At 38.6% G+C, this 24202-nt stretch overlaps 1 protein-coding gene and 1 pseudogene across 1 annotated transcript in view; one reads left to right on the top strand and one right to left on the bottom strand.

The window, feature by feature from the left end:
* The window catches only part of CNBD1 (cyclic nucleotide binding domain containing 1), a 368799-nt gene that overhangs the window by 148824 nt on the left and 195773 nt on the right, over nucleotides 1–24202 (bottom strand). The gene's annotated exons all lie outside the window — the stretch shown is intronic.
* Nucleotides 7661–8562, top strand: LOC122679541 (annotated as a pseudogene).

Consider the following 24202-nt stretch of genomic DNA (forward strand, 5'->3'; position numbering starts at 1 on the left):
GCTTAATGTTTCCAAATAATATTGAATTTTTTCACAGAGAGCATGCATTATTTCTGCTACCAAAAATTTAAAATATTTTGTAAGATCACATAACAGCAACTGAATTTAAGCTTCAGAAAATGACTTAAGGATTTTGTTTAAAATGATAGACTGAGCATGGATTGTGATTCTCTTAGCAATAAAAAATAAACGTTAAATACATGATTATATACTCTGTTGAAAAGGGAAAAGTAGTGTGTGTGTGTGTGTGTGTGTGTGTGTGTGTGTGTGTGTGTGTGTGTGTTACAGATGCAGAGATGCTGACGCTGGCTGTCCATGGGAAACTTCTCTCAGAGAATATTTAAGGGTAAACAGAAGTATGAGGAGGAGCCGCCCATAAATTTTTGCAGCAAGAATAGTTGGGAAAGAACTGCCCAAATGGAAATAAGCCTATTTCCCAACCGTTCTTGTCACAAAAACTTATGGCTGGCTCTTCCTTATGTTTCTTTCTACCCTTAAATATCTGTGTCTGAGAGAAGCTTCCTGTGATCAACCAGTGTCGGGAGCCCTCAATACCACCCTCAACAAAATGCATTTTTCCTTTTTCAACAGAGTATATAATCATGCATTAAATCTTTATTTTTTATTACTAAGAAGGATTTTAGGGAGGGAGACCCAAGAGGGAGGGGATACCTGTACATATAGAGCTGCTTCTCTCATCCAGCAGAAACCAGCACAATATTGTAAAGCAACCACACACTACTTAAAGAAAGGAAGAAAGAAACACACGTGCAAAGGTCAGAAGTCCTGAGGAGGAGCAGAGAAGCTGACCAGAGACCAGAGCACCAAAGAACAATGAGAAGAGCCGACCTCAAAAGAACCGGCAGGACCAGGCCCCCCAGGGCACTCGTGGACTCGCTTAGGTTAGTTTTCTTTTTATCGTTTTGTTTTGCTTTTAGTTTAGATTTTATTAGAAGAGTGGTGATACATCAGTGAACAGATCTAACTGGAGAACCAATGCAATCCTGTCTGTGTTTTCAAAAGAGCATTCTAGCAGCTGTGTAGATATGTCTACACCAGACTGCAAGGCAGAAGTAGCAGACACCAAGACCCTGCAAAGGAGGCCATCACAGTATCCCGATGGCAAGTTGATGAGAGATTGACGTCAGTGTGACTGGAATGAAGCAGACAAAACCAAGATCTATTTTGGAGAGAAACCTAAAAAGACTTACCGACGTGCGGTATATAAGGGACAGAAATTATTAGGTATAATGCTTACATTTGTCACTTCAGTGACTCTTGTTCTGACTTATGGTGAGAGAAGGAAATGGAAAATAGACAGCTTCACAGTCTTTGACAGTGAGGCAGGTGGGCAGCAAAAACTTAGAGTTCTATTTTGAGTATGATAAGTAGGAGATGCCAAAACATCAGTTCAATACATGAATGTAGAGCACATGAATGTAGAGAAAGGTCACAGCTAATTTCTTTTTGCAAACTCCCAATGGCTAAAACTTTATTTCATGTCACAGGTTTATAAGCTTTGACTTAGAATTTTTACTTGCAGAGAGTTATAGTTAGGAAATAAAAGTGTGGACATGAATTCATTTACAAAAATTATATCATACATAATAGCAAAGAAACTAGGTGAATGTGCATAAATAAGGAACAATATTACAAAGAAAAGCCAGACAGGTTTTGGTGACTTGTTAGTTGTGAACGCTAGGAAACAGGATTTCAGAATCATTCTTAGGTTAGCAACCTGTTTTGGGTAAGCAATAACTTATGTAGAAAAATATCAAGAAATTTGAATAGAAATGTGGATTGTTTTTATTAAATATTAATATTGAAGCCGTAGTGAAAATTGTCCAAAGAGTTTTAAAATTGTGGGACTTCTATGTGTCAAGATTAAAATTTGAGAAAGAAGTCAAAATTATGAAAAATCAGAAACTTTTAATTTCCAAACCTGTAACTTAACTATATGAATTTGATTACTCAAATTCTTCTAAATAATTTATAAATTTCCTTGCAACTTTAGCATACTGAACAATATTAAGCATTAAAAATTAATTTAAAAAATATCCATTGAGTTTCTACAATGTGGGTCAGTGTTTAAGGATTTTTCTTTTACTATTCCCATGGTAAGTATATGTTTTTGCTTGCTTTATTTTCTTTTATGGAATATCTACTTTAGCTTAGACTCAGGAAAAAACAAAATCCTGCTCCTGAATCAATATGTCCATCTCCCTCTTAGTGGGGATGTAAATTGGTGCAGCCACTGTGGAAAGCAGTATGAAGTGTCCTCAAAACTTTAAAAATAAAATTGCAATCTAATCCAACAACTCCGCTTCTGGGTATTTATCTGAAGGAAATGAAAGCACTGATTTAAAAAGATATACCCATCTCTGTGTTCACCACAACACTTTTCGCAAAACGCAGAGACAACCCAAGAGCCCATCAAGAAATGAGCAGGTAGAGAAGATGTGGTCTGTTTACCTTGTTGCTGTTGCTGCCCTTCAGTTGCAGGGTCGTGTCTGACTCTCTGCCACCCCATGGCCTACATCACGCCTGGCTTCCCTGGCCTTCACTGTCTCTGGAGTTTGCTCAAACTCATGTTCATTGAGTTGGTGATTCTACCCAACCATCTCATCCTCTATTGTCCCCTTCTCCTCCTGTCTTCAATCTTTTCCCAGCGTTACAGTTTCTTCAGAAGAGTCCGCTCTTCACACCAGGTGGCCAAAGCATGGATCTTCAGCTTCGGCATCAGTTCTTCCAATGAATATTTAGCTTTGATATCCTTTAGGATTGACTGGTTTGATCTCCTTGCTGCCCACGGGAATCTCAAGAGCCTTCTCCAGCACCATAGTTTGAAAGCATCAATTCTTGGGCTTCCAGCCTTCTTGATGGTCTAAATCTCACATCCATACATGACTGCTGGAAGAACCATAACTTTGACCATGTGGACCTTGGTAGACCAGATGCCATGATTAGTTTTCTGAATACTGAGTTTTAAGCCAGCTTTTTCACTTTCCTCTTTCACTTTCATCAAGAGGTTCTTCAACTCCTCTTCACTTTCTGCCATTAAAGTGGCATCATCTGCATATCTGAGGCTGTTGATACTTCTCCTGGCATTCCTGATTTTGGCTTGTGATTCATCCAATTTGACATTTTCCATGATGTTCTGTACGTGTAAATAATCAGGGTAATAATATATGGCCTTGATGCACTCCTTTCCCAATTTTGAACTAGTCTATTATTCCATGTCCAGTTCTAACTTTTGCTTCTTGACCTGTATACAGGTTTCTCAAGAGACATGTAAGGTGGTCTGGTATTCCCATCTCTTTAAGAATTTGGCACAGTTTGTTGTGATCCACACAGTCAAAGACTTTAGTGTAGTCAGTGAAACAGAAGTAAATTTTTTTGAAATCCCATTTATATATATGTGTGTCTGTGTGTGTATTTATATGAAATGAAAGTGAAAACCACTCAGTTGTGTCCAACTCTGTGCGTCACCATGGACTATACAGTCTATGGAATTCTCCAGGCCATAATACTGGAGTGGGCAGTCTTTCCTTTCTCCACAGGACCTTCCCAACCCAGGGATCAAACCCAGGTCTCCCGCATTGCAGGTGGATTCTTTATCAGCTGAGCCACAAAGGTGGCCCAAATATACATATATACACACACACACACACATATATATATATATATGTATGTATGTAAATAAGCAATGGAACATTACTTAACCATAAAAAGAATGAAATCTTGCCATTTGCGACAGTATGAATGCACCTAGAAGATATCGACCTAAGTGAAATATCAAAGAAAAGCAAATCTTACATGATTTCACTTTTATGTGGCACCTAAAAAACAGAACAAATGAATAAACCTAACCAAGCAGAAACAAAGTCATGGATACACAGAGGAAACAGGTGGTTGTCAAGAGAGAGCAGGATGGGAAGGAGAGAAATCAATCTGAGGGAGATTAAGAGGTACAAACTTTGTTACAACATAAATGAGCCATGGATACAAAATGTACAGTGCAGAGACTATAGTCAATAATTATGTAACATCTTTGTGTAGTGACAGATGACTAGGCTCATCATGATGATCATTTTGTGTGCTAAAGTCACTTCAGTTGTGTCTGACTCTCTGTGACCCTGTGGACTGTAGCCCTCCAGGCTCCCCTGTCCATGGGATTCTCCAGGCAGGAATTCTGGAGGGGTCGCCATTTCCTTCTCCAGGGGACCTTCCCGACCCAGGGATTGAACCTGTGGCTCTTGTGTCTCCTGCACAGGCGGGTGTGTTCTTTACCACTAGTGCCACCTAGGAATTCCTATGTTCAGATGCATGTGGATATAAAATCACTATGTTTTGTACACAAACTAACATAATGTTGTAGGTCAAAAAAAAAAAAAAGGGTGGGGGATGTCTAATATTTTGTTATAAAAAGACCCTGCAATGTGTTTAAACACTCAGCATATCTGAATTAACTCCACAAAGAGACCCTTACAGAGCAACACTTCCACACCAAGACCTGAGTATGAAACTGTTTTGTAATCTAATAAAATGCTGCTCTGTGTCTCCTCAGGCGGTGCTAGTGCTAAAGAACCCTCCTGCCAATGTAGGAGACACGAAAGATGCATGTTCGATCCCTCGGTCAGAAGGATGCCCTGGAGAAAAACATGGCAACCAAATGCAGTATTTTTGACTGGAAAACACTTGTCCATTCCATGCACAATGGAACCTGCCAGGCTACAGTCCATGAGTTGCAAAGAGTCAGACATGACTGAATGACTGAGCCCACACACATACACAAAATGGTGCATTCATCACATTTTGGCCTTTGAATTTTGTATTCCATAGCTTTACAATGTTCTGGATAAACTAATGAAAGTGTTATTGTGTGTCAATAATATGATTTTTTAAAATTTTTTTTCTGTACTTGAAAGTGGATATGTAGTTAGATTTGCCAAGTTACTTGGTAAGGCATACCTGAAAACAATAAATTGTCTGAATAAGTTACGCTCAGTGCTATAGAAACTGATTTAGAATTTCCAATTCTTCAATAAAGTGTTTCTAACAATTTTTTAAATTCTCTATTTTCATTATTTCTGGAATTCTAGACTGCTTTCATGTGCATTCAATTATTAGTTTCCTCAATATTCTCTAAGTTTTCTTTTAACTAAGCAGGTCATGTGTATTTTTTGTCATGTAACTACCTTATATTGTCATGAAAAAGCATAGGGGTGATTGCAGATTGTCTGTCGCTATCAGCCTCCCCTTCTACCTTTCATAATAGAATCCCCTGCAAGTTTTAGCTGTGAGACAGCTGCCTCTCTTCCAACTGACTGTGTCAATAAGTGTAAACTCTTGCCAAAGTATAGTGAAAGAAAGTGATGTGGATAATTCCTGATTACATGCATAAAGGGGAGATTGTTTTCCCTCCCCGTCCACTCTTTCTCCTTGCAGATGTATATGGAGGTAACCCTATCTTTTTCCACTTAAGACTCTCATATATATACATACATGAGATAGCAAGTAACATGATGAAAGCAAATTTAGCTCCTGAATATCTTGCTGAAGCTGAGGCTCCTGCCAACCTAAACTTCTCTAGTCTGTTACACAAGCAAATAAAGTAAAGCTTAGATTATGTAATTCACTGTATTTTAGGATCTCTGTTAGAGCAGATAAGCCAGTTCCTATAAACAAGATGCTTGAATTAGGGAAATACACCACACAGTTCAATCATCAAATATTGATCTCCATTATACTACATTCTGGATTTTGTAATTGTCATAAGACATTGTCTCTGGTTAAAAATTTCTGCTTGGAGAAAACTTTAAATGAAGCCTCATCTAGTTTAGGAGTCTTCCCATAACTTAGTTGTTTGACTCAACGTCTTACTAGTTCTACTATACAGATTCCTTTACAGATTTATATTCTGACTTAAAGTGATCTAAGTAAAGATTGACTATTGGATAAAGTACATTTTTAAATAATTTAAAAACATCATGACTACTGCTTTAAGTTGTTAACAACATTGTTCTAGAAGAAAATATTGATAATTCAAGAACTTAGTCAATTTTGACCCTCATGATAAAAGTCACTCTGCTATAAATGCAGTCATGGAGCATATCCATGTACCTTTTATAAAGTATTTCATTTTCAGATGATGTTGATGGGCATTGTTTCTTGATAAAGCTAGAGCTGAAGAAAATGTACTATGTAAAGTTCTTTGTGATTTTTCCATCCTTCTGTTGTTTATACCTATGATAAACAATGTATTTTTGTATTTAATTATCATATTTTAGAAAAATATACAATCAGTTTTGGAAATGAGTCTTTATAATACTATTTGTGTAAAAATAATGGCATATAAAAACACTTCAAAATGACAAAGCTACTTATTTTTTTTATCCATTTATCCACCCTATGTCTTTTGATTGGAGTATTTATTCCATTTACATCTAAAGCAATTGTTGATAGGTATGTAATTATTTGGGCTTCCATGGGTAGCTCAGCTGGTAAAGAGTCTGCCTGCAATGCAGGAGATCCCAGTTCAATTCCTGGGTTGGGAAGTTTCCCTGGAGGAGAGAGAGGCTACCCACTCCAGTATTCTTGGGCTTCCCTGGTAGCTAAGATGGTAAAGAATGTGCCTGCAATACAAAGACCTGGATTTGATCTCTGGTGGGAAGATCCCCTAGAGGAGGGCGTGGCATCCCACTCCAGTATTCTTGCTTGGAGAATCCCATGGACAGAGGAGCGGGGCGGGCTGCAGTCCCTGGGGTCACAGAGTCAGACAAGCCTAAGCACAGCACGTGTAATTATTTACAGTTTGCTCTTTGTAGTCTGATAGGTTTTACAGCTCTGCTCTCTCCCTTTCTGTTTCCTTTTTTATCTTCCTTTGTGATTTGATGACTTTAGTGTTTTGTTTGCATTTCTTTTCCTTTATTTTTTGAACATCTGTTATAGGTTTTTGGTTTCTGGTTACCACGAAGGCCGTACATAACAACCTATGCATATAGCAATCTATTTTAAGTTGATAGTCACTTAATTTGTGTGCATTGCCAAAGCAGCACCTTTCTACTGCCCTCCCCCATCATTTGATGTCTTATTTTGCATTTTTTGTTTCGTGTATCTCATAGCTATTTTAGGTATAAATTATTTCGCTTGTTTGTCCTTTAAATGTCATGCTCAATTTATAGATGGTTGACCCACTACCTTTACTGTATATATGCTTTTATCAGTGAGGTATTCTTCTTTCCTTGTTTTCTTATTTCCAGTTATGGCCTTTTCTTGTCCATTTAAAGTCCCTTTAGGTTCAGTCTTCTCAGCGTCCACCAGCAACACCTCTCTGTCAGCACTGCAGTGCCAACTTGGGCTGGCAGCCCTCTGTGGGCAGAAGCAGGCGGCTGGACGGGGAGCTGATGGGAGCAGAGGCGGAGCAGTGGGCAGGCTGTGGTCCGGCAGCTCTCTGGGGCCGGCCTGGTGCCCCAGCCTTCTAAGATGAGCAGCGAATTCTGTGTTTATCAGAATACTCCCTCCATTGCACTGGGGGCACATGTATCTTCAATGGGACTCAAAATTCCTGAAGAAATGCTTTTGTGAAAAGCTGGCAACAATTTCTTTAAAATCTCTTAGTTTTCCTTTTTGCTGTGTTTCAGAAAGACATCAAGCAACTATGAACAACTTCAGCAGTGAAGAGTTTGTCATTTCCTGAAAAATGGCTTTACTGCAAAGACATTCTGGACCAAAGAAGATTAATGAAATTTGTTTTGATGATACAGATGCTTTCCGTGTGGCAGACCAAAAATACATTTTAAAGAAATAATTGAGATGGTTAAAAGCTCTTCCGCTGGTCATCCCCTTTAATGCAGTCAAGCGCAATGAGGGCAGAACCACCATGAAGACCTGCGCTTCCACTGGAATAAGATTTGACTGTGCCAGCATGACTGGAATACAGTTGGCGCAGAGTTTCATGCTGCCTCCAGAAAGGATTATCTATGTGAGTTCTTCTAAGCAAGTGTCTCAGATTAAGTATGCTGCCAATAATGGAATCCAGATGGTGACTTTTGATAGTGAAGTTGAGTTGATAAAAGTTGCCAGGGCATATCCAAAGGCAAAGTCGGTTTTGTGGGTTGCCACCAATGATTCCAAAGCAGTCTGCCACCTCAGTGTGAAATTTGGCCCCAGAGTCAAAACTAGCAGGATTCTTTACGAATGGGCAAAAGAGCTAAGTATTGATGTCACTGGTGTCAGCTTCCACATGGAAAATGTCTGCACTGATCCTGAGACCTTCATCCAGGCCATCTCTGATGCCTGCTGTGTCTTTAACATGGTAGGTGGCTGATTTCGATGTATTTGCTGTATGTTGGCGGTGGCTTTCCTGGATCTGAGGGTGTTGTGGTTTAGCTCTGGTTGCCTCAGGCAGGCTGATGGGTGGGGTTGGCTCCAAGGCTTAGCCTCAACTACTGCTGCTGTGCAGCTGGGGGGGACTGGCCCCCCAACACGGTTGTCGGTCAGGCCTGGCTTCTGCTGCTGCAGGAGTGCTGATAAGACAGGACCGGCCCCTGGACCGGCTGCAAGCTCTGATAACACCTGTACCGGCACCCTGGTGTGGGGGCTGGCATCCCAGAAGCCAGGAGCTACTCTGGAGGGAGATTCATGCTGGCAGAGGCTCCCACTAAGTGGAGAAAGGTTGGCTTCCTGGAGCAGGAGCCACTTTTAAGGGGCACTGGTCCTGGTCAGCATGGACTGCCCGGTGGAGGGGGGGTGGGAGTCACTTTCAAGGCCAGAGTGAGTGGTATGGTGGGGTGGTCCCAGAGGAATTCTGCTCTGGGGCCAAGAACATGGTGTTAGGTACCTTGATGGAGAGTGAGAAAAAGGGGCCCAGCTAAGTGGATGGATTGATCAAAACGAAACAGAAAAAGGAGCCTGCTGGCATTTTTGTCCCTGGAGAAAGTCCCACCAGATCTCTGCCTTTCTGGCTCACTCCCTAAAGTTAGCAAATGGATCTCCCCTTCATTTGACTGCTTCTCAAGCTCGCGCCGCTGTGCTGGGCCTTGGAGCAGGTTTATGTGTGGATCGAGAGCAGAGTCTGGGCTTCCTACAGCTCTCAGGCTCCCCCAGATACACACCCCGTGGTCTTCAAGGCAGAATTACGGGCCCTCATCTTCCAGTGTGAGTTTTCCCAGGTAGGGATCCCAGCAAGGGGTCAGTTAGAGGTCCCGCTCCTTGGGGGACCTCTGCAGCGTTCATAACCCCCTGCTTTGGGGTCACCACTCCTGGGGTGTGGATTCTGACTCGACCACATCTCTGACCCTCCTATCCCTCCCAACGTGGCCTTGCCTTTATACCCTCAGTTGTAGGGTATCTGTTCTGCTAGTCTTCAGGCTGTTCTCAGAAGACGGTTGCCTTATGTGTGGTTGCAGTTCCAGTGTGTCCTTGGGATGATATGAGCTCAGGATCTTCCTACTCTGCCATCTTGATCCAGACATCCCATTCTCTCACTTTTAAATTTGCCTTTTAAAATTACTGTTTAGGTTCACCTTTTTTTGGTAATGTATTTTTTAATGCGTGCATTTTTTTAAATTGTGAATTTACTTGTGAATCAGTCTTGATTTTTCTTTGTTTAATGTTGTGATTCCCCTTCACTCATTTCTCCCACCCCCACCTCTTGCCTCCAGCAGCCACTAATGTGTTGTCTGTATCTATGAACTTGGTTTTTGACTTTTGATTTGTTGCGTTATCTTTGTATTCTACTTATAAGATAGATCGGGTGGTATTTGTCTTTCTCTATCTGACATATTTTGCTTAGCACACTACTGTCTTGAACCCAAGGCATGGAGAAGAATTCTCTTATTGCTGCTTGTGTTGGGATGTATATCGGGGTTTTTTGACATATTAAAAATACGAGCACTCACTTTGATTTGTAAGTCCTATTATATCACTGGTGGTAATAAGGGTAGCCCAGCTCACGTGCTTGATCACAGAAGGCTCCAACAGCCAGAAATGCGTAAGTGATTTAGGAAACAGCTTAGCGGTGGCTCCAGCCCAGCCATGATTCTTGGAAGAAATGGACCAACTGCCATGGGTTAACTGCAGAAGCTGCTCTTCAGAGGTCATCAGAAACTATCTAGCAGAACAATTCTCATACTGTGGCAGACGGAATGGATATTCATCCAGCAACATAACCTTAACAGGCATGACAGAAATTTGTCCCATCTCCAAGAAGAAGGCAAATGTGGAAGTCTGCATTCCTTCAGCCACCATCCCACTGCAGCCTCACAGAGCCACAAGGACAGAATACTCACAGCCAAGAGCCCTGTCTCCTACTGCACCACGCTGCGTTTCATCAGTCAGCACTCAGTGCTGTAATTCTGCTTTCTATAGGGGCTAGAAGAATAATTTCTGAATCAGGCCATTTTTTTTTATATGTTAGGAAAATTCCAAAAACATATATGTGGTTTTTTTTTTTTTAAGTATAACTTTTAGACTAGTCTAAAAAAAAAAAAAGCCTTCTACTTCATTTAAATTAACAAAGGCCACTTGGAATCACAAGATAGAGTTTGAAGGATCATGCACTGGAAAGGATTATGGCAAGTACTGTTAGAACTGATTCTATGCTTACGTGGAATTCAACACTAACCTTTCATAATCTATGCAACTAAACACCCAATGAAACCAGGCAATATGATACACTCAGTTTGTACTATAAAACTTAGAGTTTAGCACCTTGTTAACCACAAAGGAAAAAAAGATTACTAGAAACTTTTTTAAAAAGTGAAACAAGTAATGAGTGTCATAAGTGTCATAAGCCTCCCTCAAATTGTATAAAAGATTTATAGCTTGATCCTGCTAAATGGTAACTGGCAGGCTATTAAATTGTGTGGAAAATGAGATATGTTATTTTCTGCATAATGTAACTTGCATAACAATGAAGGTGTTTGCTAAGGAATGCTTCTGTTTTAGTTCTTGCTCACTGCCTTTAACTCCAGAAAGTTTATTTAAAGTAAACTCTTAAATTGATATTATGCTGACAATTGTTATGTAGCACTATGAACTGATTAGACTAAGCACTATCTCAGAGTAAAAAGTCTTTACATACAGTATCAGAGTATTTATTACTTTACTGTGTAGCAACAAGCATCTGTCTTTGGACAGATTCTCCAGCTCCCCAATTTATCTTAATAATTACTATAACTTGCTATTGAGCATAAGCTTCATACAGTTTCCCACAATACCTTTGACAACACCACACAGTGACAGTAATTTTGATATACTATATAATCCATTTCAACAAAAACACTTATTGAGGGTTCAGTATTATCTAGAGACATTCTAAGAGCTTTCTTTACTTAATCGTCTCATGACCCTAAAGCCTAGATCTTATTATGAACCCTTCTTAGCAAAAGAGGAAATTGAACCAGAGGGATGTTACATAACTTATCCAAAGTCCAGACTGCTAAAGTGTGGAGTCCATATTTTACACCGAGCAGTTTGACCCAAGAGAGATCAAGCCTAGGGCCAAATGAATAACACTCTTGGTATACTCTACCTTCTGAGGATCGGACACTATCCTAAGCTCTTGATACACAGTAACTCATTACATTTTGTATAAAAACCTATTACACCTCATTAACCAAACTGTAAAATTTTTAAAAAAAAGTATAAGTTTAGTTACATGCTCATCATAATATAATGCAGTAATTAGTGAATCCGAAATCCATCTATGTGATTCAAAAGCTTATGTGATTGACAAGGAGAATGAATGGCCAATTCTTCAGTTTACTCCAACTTTATGAGATGTATTAAAGAGAGAAATCACAGCTCTTTATCCATGCCAAACATTTTTTTAACTTAAAAAATCAAACTGCTTTGCACAGTAAAAGGAAAAATAGACAAATGTGTTATGAATGAAAATATGTCAATTATACAGACTTCAGAATTCCAAACTCTCAAGATCTTGAGATCCCTCTGCCCAGCCTGAGCTTGTTTAGCAGGAAGAGTGGCCCTGGGAATACAGTCAAGCCTCCAGGCAAAGCCCCCAGTGTGTAGGCACTTGAGAAAGGAGATGGGGAAGGGCAAGGGAAGTAAATCAATAAGTGTCTTTTATGTCAGCCATAGCACCATCTGCTGCACTCTGAAGAATGTACAAAGAAATCAGATATATCTCTATATGTAGTCAGTTGTCAATTATTCCAGGTATCAGGGTGGTCATAACGTGGAGTACCAATGTATCTGTTAACTTTGGCCAAGATGGTCACCTTATGACTGTTACCTTCGGCCTGCATTCTGCAATCCAGTTGACATCAACTCACCCACTGGTGTGAAGGGTTTTCTTTCCTATTGTTTCCACTAGGCACTCTCCATATTTATTTTTTATTTTCAGATTTATCAAAATGTATATATGTGTGTTATGATTAGTCACTCATTTGTGTCCAACTCTTTGCAACACTATGGACTACAACCTGCCATGCTCCTCTGTCCATGGAATTCTCCAGGCAAGAATACTGGAGTGGGTTGCCATGCCCTCCTCTGGATCTTCCCAACCTAGGGATCAAACCCAAGTCTCCCACATTGCAGGCAGATTCTTTACCATCTAATATGTATGTACACACACACAAAAGATCTTATTGAATATTCAAAGTTAGCCAGACAGACCAATGATTAAAAAAAAAAACCACATCTGATTAGAAAAGAAATAGTATTGATAATCAAGTTTAAATCTCAGAAATCAGATGGTGCATAAACAGTTGCTGATAAATCTACATTAACTTGCCTTTTGGAGTGGGCTGTTTTTTAAGATAATGTTCATCTGCTGGTCAATCTGCCATTTAAGCTCATAGGTACAGAGGCTTCCTCTAACTTTACTATCCAAATATCTCTCCCACACAAGGGGTCACAAACTCATTTAGCTCTGTGCCTTAGACTTCAAAGTAAGTGATTTTCACCAAATTCTAGATCCTGGACCACTTCCCTACCCAAATGCATGTGGAAAATAAGTGTATTCTTCCTTTTTTTTTTTTTTCCTTTTACTAGAATTCTAGTAGGGAACTATGTTTCTGACTCACAAATGCTATATAAAGCATGCTTCTGAATTTGGTCTTTGATAGAGAAATGAAAAGGGAATGACAGCACCATGATTTTCTGTTCTTTATTCCCGTAACAAACCGAAACCCCAATTAAGATTAAAATTAAACTTGTCAAAAGGCCTTCCATAGCAGCATTCTTTGAATATACACTCCCTGCAAAAAAAAATATTTGAAATAACAAAGACATATCTATGTATGTGGTATGTGTCTGATTACAAGTATATTTTATCAGATACACTTAAGCTATCCTGGAAATAATTATGAACCAAAAGAATTATTAGTTGACAAAACAAGTGGAAGCTCTTCCATTTCACTTGTAAAATGATGGTGATTGTATTCACCTTAAAGAGCTATCAGGAGAAGCAAATGAGACCTTGTGTGCAAAGTACTTAGCATAGTGTTACTACACATTAGGCACATAATGGGGCTAAATGCTGGTATTGAGTGGGACTGCTACCCACACACTCTCCTTAAGAGTGATTGAGACTAGGACTTCAAATATCACTAAATGTGAACAACTGCTATACATGAATTTCTGGACTGTAAACGTCTCTCAACTTTAGAAAAATATATATAATCTAACAACTGTACACCTCTACCTGGGTGTGTCTAAAGCAAGTTCGGCTCAGTGTGCTGGAAATAAAGTTGTACACTTTCATCAAACCAAATACAATTCTCTCCATTCAAAAATCTGTGAGTTGTCCCAGGTTTTCTCTGTTTCACATCACATACCTCGTGGCTCCTAGTTCTGTTGATTCAGCTTTCTAACTAAATCCCACACCCCTAGCTCCTTATTCATATCGCCACTGCCATTGGTGTAGTTCAAGATCTGATCATTTCTTGCCTGGATTCCTAATTGGTTTCTCAACTTCCACATGTGCCCCCTTCAGCATATCTTCTACACTGCCATTAAAACCTTCAAATGCAAGTCTGACCATGTTGCTCACTGATAAAATACTTCAGTGACTTCCAATTACCTACACAACAGAGATCAAATTATTTAATATTTGGATCTCTTGGAAGACAATAAATATCACCTTCTTACTTGCCAAACTGAAGATAATAAGAAACTAAAGAATAAGAAATAGGTAGCTAAAATACTCTCTTTATTACTAATGAAGATATGATTGTTTTTATTACTTTTTAATTTTTTTATTTTATTTATTACTTTTTTATTATTTTTATTACTTTATTACTAATGAAGCTTCTTCTATAATCAGAAAAACTATCCCTCCCAGCCCTAGGTATTGCTGAACAAGAATATATTTCCCTACCTGGAGAGGGTGCTCCCTTCTGGGAGCATATTTCAAGTGGAAGAATGGTTTCTCCTAGGAATTTTACAGTTTTGGGTCTTCCATTTAAGTCTTTAATCCATTTTGAGTTGATTTGTGTGTGTGTTTTAAGATCAGTATGCAATTTCATTCTTTTGGATGTGGATATCCAGTTTTGCTAACTGCATACATTGAAGAGATTATCCTTTGTGTACTCTTGAAGACTTGTGGTGTACACCTGAGTTTATTTTGGGGCTCTCTATTCTGTTACATTGGTCTATATGTCTGTCTTTATGGCAATGATTCCTTGACTATGACACCAAAAGCATAGATAACAAAGACAAAAGTAGATTAGTGGAATTACACCAAACCAAAAAACTTTTGCATAGCAAAGAATGGTGAATACAATGAAAAGGCAAATTATTAAATGAGATCAAATATTTGCAAACAATATTTGTGATAAAAGATTAATATCCAAAGCACATGAACAACTCCTCCAACTTAACAGCAAAAAAAAACAAAAAAACAAAGGAGCCAATTAAAAAAACAAAATGGGTAGAGGACTCAAATAGACATTTCTCATATACATGGACAATGCATGTAAAGATACTCAACATCACTAATCATCAGAGAAATGCAAATCAAAATCATAGTGAGATATCACCTCACACTTGTTAGGATGACTGTTATGAAAACAAAACAACAAAACAGAAATGACAATCATTGATGAGGATGTAGAGAAATTGCACACTGTTGGTGGAAATGTAAAATGGTGCAGTCACTTTAGAAAACAGTATGAAGAGTCCCCAAAAGATTCAAAATAGTGACACCATATGATTCAGCAAACTCAATCATGAGCATTTATCCAGAACTCTAACCGCTAACTGAAACCACTAGCTCAAAGATGTGTCTGCATTCCTATGTTCATTACAACACTAATCACAGTAGCCAGGATGTGGAAACAATCTACTACCCACCAGGGGATAAAGAAAATGTAGTACATATATTAAATAAAAGTATATAGTATATGTATTAGCTCTGAAGAAAAGAAAATCCAGTCATATGTGGCAGTATGGATTAGTTTTGAGAATATTATGCTAAATGAGATAAACCACTCAATGAAGGACATACTGCATGATACTACTTATATGAGGTGTCTAAAATAGTCAAACACATAAAAAAAGAGAGCAACATGGTGATTTCTTGGGCTGGGAGAGGAAGAAATGGGGAGTTGCTTTTCAGTAGGCACAAAGTTTCAGTTACGGAAGATAAGTAGACTTTAAATATCTGCCATATAGCACTGATATCATGATCGACAATGTTGTATTGTGCGCTCAAAAACTAAAGAAAATAGATCCCATGTCAAGTGTTCTTATCATGAATAAAAGCTATGTTGAAAAGAGGAAAAATGATGAAGACATGTCAGAACTTCTATTTAAATATTTCCTAATTTACCTCTCAGAGAGGTGGTTCTCAACCCCCTTAGAGTGGAATGAGTGATAAGGCCTGATATATAACCAAGTGGGGCTCCTTTCAACTGGAAGAAAGATCAGTTATGCTCTTCCCTAACAAGACAGGCAGACCAAGGCCTTTTTGATCTAACCTGCAGCAGTTACTTCTGTAGCTTCCTCCTCTGACACTTCCTATCACCCAGTTTAGGTAGGTCCTAGTATCAATTCCAAACTGTGTTTCATAGAGTCTTAATTGGTTTCAACCCCTGACCTCCCCCCATAAAAAGGAGGATAATAAAGGAAATTCTGTGATAAAGCAATTTTGAAAAAATGCTGGATCAAATAAACAGTGTTATGTTATTCACTGTAGGTATTTTCAGATCTTTTACTGTGCTAATGGGCATGTGACTTTCCAAGAAGGGGACAGACAATACACCTGTTTCCAGATCTTCTTGCAGGATGTTTTCTGAGGCCTTCTTTGGAAAATGCTACTGTAGTAAAAACATTCCACTCACAGTTTGAAATGTATCTTGGTCTCTCTTGTCTCTAAACCACTGGACACGCTGTCCCCTGCTTACATGCACTTCCTTCCCTCCTTAACCAACTCCCCATGGCCCTTTAAGATCCGATCCAAGAATCATCTCTTAAACCTTTTTCAGTTCTTAGACTTTCCTCCTTATTTTCCTACTTATGTGTTTCTTTAGAGCTTCAGGCTCTCACAATTATATCACTTTTCACTCCGTGTTACTGTTGGTTTTATTTGATTTTCCATATTTAAAGATACTAAAGTTAAGAAAATATTTTATCTTTGTATCTTGGATCAAAAAATGTTAGGTATTTGATAAATCAGTGTAGAAGGAAGAATGCACTGGGACTTATTTGGGTGTCAATTCCAATTGAACATGATGCTCTGCGCCAGTCATCCTGAATTTCATTCTCTTCAGACCAGTTTCTTGTCTCTCTGGTCTTTTCATATACTGTTTCTTCGTTATGGAGTGCTGTAAAGCTTCTGTCTACTAAACTCCTTATTTATTATTCGTGCCTTTTTGTCCTTCTAAGTTCTCCCAAAATGAGATAAGATGTTGATTTTTGTACAAGTCTCAAAATATAGTTTATCTCTCTCCAACATGTTATTGCTTGTTTAATTGCATATTCTATCTAAATACAGGAACCATGTCTACCTTGCTTGCTGATGTGTCTCCCTTGCCTGACACAGTACTTGATACAAGGTAGGTGAGCAACAAGTAGTCATTAAATGAATGAGCAATTGATTATGTTTCTCACCCAGGCTCCAGACAACATTCTGGAATTTTATGACATTTACTTCATCAATGTCCCATGACACTGTCTGCTTTTAGGTAAGTAAGGTGATAGGTGAATATTTTACTTTTCTTTTTTCTTATTCCCAGTGCTTCTGTCCATAATTTGTTACCTGACTGCTGGGACATGACTTACAATTCAGTGCCTAGCTCCTCCACATCATTCTGCGGTCTTTCTCTACAAATTGTAGCTTAAAGGTCCCTCAGGTTAACTAGAGCATGCAAAAGGCTGAGAAACTCTACAACGGTTTGTTTCTGTTGACATTAAAGGAGTAAGTCACACCATATCCAGAAAACTCATGTGGAAATGGCAGTCTGATATATCTCTTCAGCTAGCAAAACAATTACAGATAAGCAATTTTATTTCCCAAGAGACTAGTAAAGCGCTTTCTCCGTGTCACCTTCCACTATTTTATGTTGTGATGAGTAACTAACATTTTCTATCCAATTAGAGAGACCTTCAACAAGCTGAAGAGTAAATAGCTAACCAGTCAAGTTAGAAACATATGTGAACATAAAACCCTAAACCACTTTTTTGAAAAACTGACCACATACAGGAAAGTTATAGAATATCCTTCTTAACAAAGGTGAAGGAGATCCTATTTCTATATCTATTCTCCTTGCATCTCGTGTTTATTGGAAATTGTTTTGATATTATCTTCAATGAGGAACACGGTTAGGCTAGAAAACTTAAAAGAGGTAAAACCAATAGGACACAATTTCCTGAAAGCACAATGGCTGCCACAAAGCAGAATATACTGCTTTATTTAACCTTGAGAACTTATGTTTTTATTGTTTTCTTCTGTTTTAAAAGGGCTTCCCTGGTGGCTCGGCAGTAAAGAACCTGCCTGCGATGTAGGTTACCTGGATTCGATCCCTGGGTCAGGAAGATCCCCAGAGGAGGGCATGGCCACCCACTCCAGTATTCTTGCCTGGAGAAGCCCATGGACAGAGCTTGGTGGGTTACAGTCCACGGGGTCGCAGAGTCGGACGTGACTGAAGGGATTAAAACCTAGCATATGTTCTTTAACGAAAATTTGGAAAACTAGAAATAATCTGAGAACTCACCATAGAAATGCTAGAACCATGTGAGAGTAGAATTATGTGTAGATATTTGGAATATGTAGAGAACAGGCAGCTTTATGGGCTTCCCTGGTGATTCAGCAGTAAACAATCTGCCTGCAATGCAGGAGACCCAGGTTCAATCCATGGGTCAGGAAGATACCCTGGAGGAGAACATAGCAACCCACTCCAGTACTCTTGCCTGGGAAATCCCATGGACAGAGGAGCCTGATGGGCTACAGTCCATGGGGTTTTAAAAAAGTAGGACATGACTTAGCAACTAAACAATGAAACAGCTTTGCATGGAGGGGCTGCTGAGAGTTATAAATCTACAGCCTTCTTGACAAGGAATTTAGGATTAGTGCTATGCAAAATTGTGAATTAAATAAAATGTTGGTTACCCCAATTTTCAAAATGTCTCCTTAGTGTTCTTATTTAGCTGAGGTTTAGTAATGGAAGGTTCTTTCCTTCCATAATTACACTCATATCTTCACCCACGCATGCTGCAGCCAACCCCAGATTCTCCCCACATTGTCCACCCTGCATATAACTTTTTCTTTTTCAGCATAAAAACTTTCTACAAGGTGGGTATAGAAGGAATGTACCTTCTATAATAGAGATTATATAAGAAAAGCTCTTTGCTGCTATCATATGTAATAGTAAAAAAAAAAAAATAGTAATAGTAAACAGAAGCCTTTTAAGATCAGGAAGAGGACAAAGATGTCCACTCTCATCACTCCTATTAACAATACTGGATGTTTTAAACCAGAGCAATTGGGCAAAAGAAAAATAAAATGGATCCAAGCTGGAAAAGAAGTAAAGCAGTCTCTGCTGAATATAAATCTTATGCAAAAAAAAAAAAAAAAAGTCTTAAAAAATTTCACATACACAGACACACACACACACAAATGATAGAACTAATAAGCAAATTCAGCAAAGTTATGATACAAAATTAACCCCCCAAAGTGGTGTTTCTATACACTAAAAAAGAACAGTCTGAAAAAGAAATACAACTCTATCATTTAAAATTACATCAAAAATAATAAAATACCTGGGGATGAATTTAATCAAGGAGGTGAAAAATCCATACACTGAAAAATAGATTTTGAAGAAAGAAACTAAAGAAGATTCAAATAAAAGGAAAGATATCCTATGTTCACAGATTGGAAGAATTAACATTGCTAAAACACCCATACTGTCAAAGCAATCTATAGATTCAATGCAATTCCTGTTTAAATTCCCAAGACATTTATCACAGCAATAAAAAAATTAAATTTTTGCTCTATTATAGAAGGTATATCCCTTCTATACCCACCTTGTAGAAAGTTTTTATGTTGAATTTTGTCAAATATTTTTTCCATAATCTATTAAGATAATTATATGATTTGTATCCTTCATTTTTTTAATATGGTGGGCTTCCCTGGAGGCCTAGAGAGTAAAGAATCTGCCTGCAGTGCAGGAGACCCAGATTCGATCCCTGGATCAGGAAGATCCCCTGGAGAAGGAAAAAGCTACCCACTCCAGCATTCTTGCCTGGAGAATTTCATGGCTAGAAGAGCCTGGTGGGCTACAGTCCATGGGGTCACAAAGAATCAGACATGACTTGAGTAATTAACACTTTTACAATATTTGTTACTGTGGTACATCGTATTGATTGATTCACATGTATTGAGCCATCCCTGCACCCCAGGGATAAATCCCACTTGATTGCATTGCATGATCCTTTTAGTGTGCTGTCAAATTCACTTAGTAGAACTTTGTTGAGGGTTTTTGTGGTCTGTTTTTTGTTAGAGACACTGGCTTGTAATTTTCTTTTCATTTGACATCCATATAGTCTTATAAAGTAATGCTGGATGTATAAAATGAATTTGGGAATGTACCCTCCTCTTCCATTTTTTAAAAGGGTTTGAGAACTATTGGTGTTAATTCATCAGAATTCACCAGAGAAATCATCTTATCTGGACTTTTCCTGCTGGGACGTTTCTCATTATTGACTCAATCTCCTTACTCACTATAGCTCTATACAGATTTTCTATTTCACCCTGATTCAGGCTTATTAGGTTGCATGCTTCTAGACGTGTATCGTTTTCTATTAGGTTATCCAATTTTTTTGGTGTATAATTATTCATGCTACTGCTAAGTCACTTCAGTCGTGTCCGACTCTGTGCAACCCCATAGATGGCAGCCCAGCAGGCTCCCCCGTCCCTGGGATTCTCCAGGCAAGAACACTGGAGTGGGTCACCATTTCCTTCTCCAATGCATGAAAGTGAAAAGTGAAAGTGAAGTCGCTCAGTCATGTCCGACTCTTAGAGACCCCATGGACTGCAGCCTACCAGGCTGCTCCATCCATGGGATTTTCCAGGCAAGAGTACTGGATGTGGGGTGCCATTGCCTTCTCCAATAATTATTCATAGTAGTCACTTATGACCCATAGTATTTGTGGCATCTGCTGCAGTATCCACTGTTACATTTCTGAATTTGAGACATCTGTCTTTTTGTCTTAGTCTGCTGAAAGGTTTCTTATTCATTCATCTTTAAAAAAAAAAACAAAACGAAACTCTTAGTTTCATACATCGTGTTTTTGTCTAGTCTCTATTTCACTTATTTATACTCTGGCTTTTGTTAATATTTCCTCCCTTCTACTTACTTGGGCCTAGTTTGTTATTTTTCTAGTTCCTTGAGAAGCAAAAATAGGTTATTTGAGATCTTTCCTTTTTCTTAGTGAAATTATTTATTATGAACACATCTCAGAACTGTTTTGGGGCATCCCATGAGATTTTGTATGTTATGTTTTCATTTCAGTTTGTCTCAAGATATTTTTTAATTTCCCTTTTGATTTCTTCTATGATCCGTTTGTCTTTAGTGATGTGCTTTATTTAATTAGAATTAGAATTAATTCTTTCCATTAGTTATAATTAACATACAATATTACATTAATTTCAAGTGGACAACTTAGTGACTGAATATACTTATGTATTATGAAATGATCAGTGCACTATGACCAGCTATTATCCTGTGGCAACATATAAAGTATTATGATACCATCAATTCCATTCCTGATGTATACTTTATGTGGCATAATGTAATAACTGACTCATTTATTTTAGATTTGAAGGTTTATACCTCTTGATCCATTCACCTATTTTCTCTGTCCCCCTACCACAATTCTTGGGACTTCCCTGGCAGTCCAGTGGTTAAGACTCCACACTTTCAATGCAGGGAGCTCAGGTTCAATCCCTGGTCAAGGAACTAAGATTCCATATGCTAAGAACCCATCTGTCCAAATATGGGCCAAGTATAGCCAAATAAAAGGAAATAGACATCCCAGTCAATCCTAAAGGAAATCAACCCTGAATATTTATTGGAAGGACTAATGCTAAATCTGAAGCTCCAATACTTAGGCCATCTGATGGAAAGAGCTGACTCATTGGAAAAGACCCTGATGCTGGGAAAAATTGAGAGCAGGAGGAGAAGGGGGCAACAGAGGATGAGATGGTTGGATGGCATCATCTACTCAACAGATAAGAGTTTGCGCAAACTCCAGGAGATAGTGAAGGTCAGGGAGGTCTGATGTGTTGCAGTCAACAAGGTCACAAGGAGCATCTGAACAACAACCCTTCTCCTTGGCAACCACCAGTTTATTCTGTATAATTATGGGCCTGTTTCTGCTTTGTTTGGTTGTTTGATTTCGGTTTTTACATTCTACAAATAAGTGAAATCATGGTCTGATTTATTTCAATTAGCCTAATACCCTCTAAGCTTCACTGGTGACTCAGATGGTAAAGAATCTGCCTGCAATGCAGGAGACTAGGGTTCAATTCCTGGGTGGGGAAGATCCCCTGAAGAGGGAAATGGCAGCCCATTCCAATATTCTTGCCTGGAGAATTCCATAGACAGAGGAGCCAGCCGACTACAGTGCCTGGGGTCACAAAGAGTCAGACAATGACTAATAGTTTCAATACCCTCTAAGGCCATCCATGTCGCTGCAAATGTCTGAGTATTATACTATTATTAGTATTATTCTATTATATATTTATATATATATACAAATATATGTTATACAGAATAATAGAATTATATTAGATAATAGAATAGAATTATTATATTCTATACATATGTATATGCATATACATATACATATGTATATCACATCTTCTTTATCTACTTTTTTGGTTTCCATTTGCTTGGAATATTTGGAGTAATTCTTCCATCCATTCACTTTAAGCCAGTGTGTTTTGAAACTGAGATGAATCTCCTGTAGAGAGTATAGCGTGTGTGTGTGTGTGTGTGTGTTATTTTTTTAATCTATTCATTCTATGCTTTATAATTGGAGAAGCTGATTTATTTAAAATAAAGAATCATTGCCAGGTAAGGATGTTCTGCTGTCATTTTGTTAATCGCTTTCTGATTTTTTTTTAATTCATTTGTTTCTTTCTTGCTTGCTGTTTTGCTTTTGATTTGATGATTTTCTGTAATGACATACCTAGATTTCTTTATTGTTCCTTAGAAGAAAAGCAATGACCCACCCAGACAGCATATTAAAAAGCAGAGACATTACTTTGCCAACAAAGGTCCGTCTAGTCAAGGCTATAGTTTTTCCAGTGGTCATGTATGGATGTGAGAGTTGGACTATAAAAAAAGCTGAGCACCAAAGAATTGATGTTTCTGAACTGTGGTATTGGAGAAGACTCTTGAGAGTCCCTTGGACTGCCAGGAGATCCAACTAGTCCATTCTAAAGCAGATCAGTCCTGGGTGTTCACTGGAAGGACTGATGCTGAAACTGAAGCTCCAATACTTTGGCCACGTCGTGCAAAGAGTTGACTCATTGGAAAAGACCCTGATGTTGGGAAGGACTGGGGGCAGGGGGAGAAGGTGACGACAGAGGATGAGATGGTTGGATGGCATCACTGGCTCAATGGACGTGAGTTTAAGCAAGTTTTGGGAGATGGTGAAGGACAGGGAAGCCTGGTATGCTGCAGTCCATGGGGTCGCAGAGTCTGACACAACTGAGAGGCAGGACAATAACAATGAACTTTTGTACGTCTGCTATAGGTTTTTGATTTGTGGTTAACATGTGGCTGGGGCTTCCGGGATAGCTCAGTTGGTAAAGAATCTGCCTACAATGCAGGAGACCTCCGTTGGATTCCTGGATCAGAAAGATCCGCTGGAGAAGGAATAGGCTACCAACTCCAGTATTCTTGGGCTTCCTTTTACGGTTCAGCTGGTAAAGAATCCGCCTGCAATGCAGGAGACCTGGGTTTGATCCTGGGTTGAGAAGATCCCCTGGAGAAGGAAAGGCTACCCACTCCAGTATTCTGGCCTAGAGAATTCCACAGACTGTGTAGTCTATGGGGTCGCAAAGAGTCGGACACGACAGCAACTTTCACTTTAACATGAGGCTCCCATAAATTTCTTACAGTTGTAACAGCCTATTTTAAGCTGATAATGACAACTTCAATTGTATAATGAGCTGTTTTAGTTCTGCTCTATTTTATTCAAGATTGACAATTTATGTCTTTTTAAATTGCATACACATTAACAAGTTATTATAACTATAGCTTTTTTTAGTACTTTTGTCTTTTAAAGTTTATACTTGTATTAAAAGTAATTCACAAACCACCATTACATTAAAAGAGTATGTAAAATCTGACTATATATTTACCTTTACTTTGTAATTTCATTTGTTTTATTGTTACTGAATTAGCTTCATTTCAGTATGAAGAACTCCCTTTCAAATTTCTTTTAAAACAGGTCCAGTCACGATGAATTCCATCAGGTCTTTTTTGTCTGGGAAGGCCCATGCCACGTCTCCTGCCCTGCAAGTGTTCTGCTAAGAAATCGGCTAGTAATCTTACTGATGCTTCCTTTTCTATGATATTTCTCTTTTCTCTTGCTACTTTCAAAACTGTCTCTCTCTCTCTACCTCGCTCTCTCTCTCTCTATTTTTAAGGTTTGATCTATCAGTGAAATCCTCTTTGAGCTAAATATCATTTTGGAACTTTCATCTCTATGCACTTGGTTGTCC

Source organism: Cervus elaphus, chromosome 21 (assembly GCF_910594005.1).
Source record: "Cervus elaphus chromosome 21, mCerEla1.1, whole genome shotgun sequence".
In the NCBI taxonomy this organism is placed as follows: Eukaryota; Metazoa; Chordata; class Mammalia; order Artiodactyla; family Cervidae; genus Cervus; species Cervus elaphus.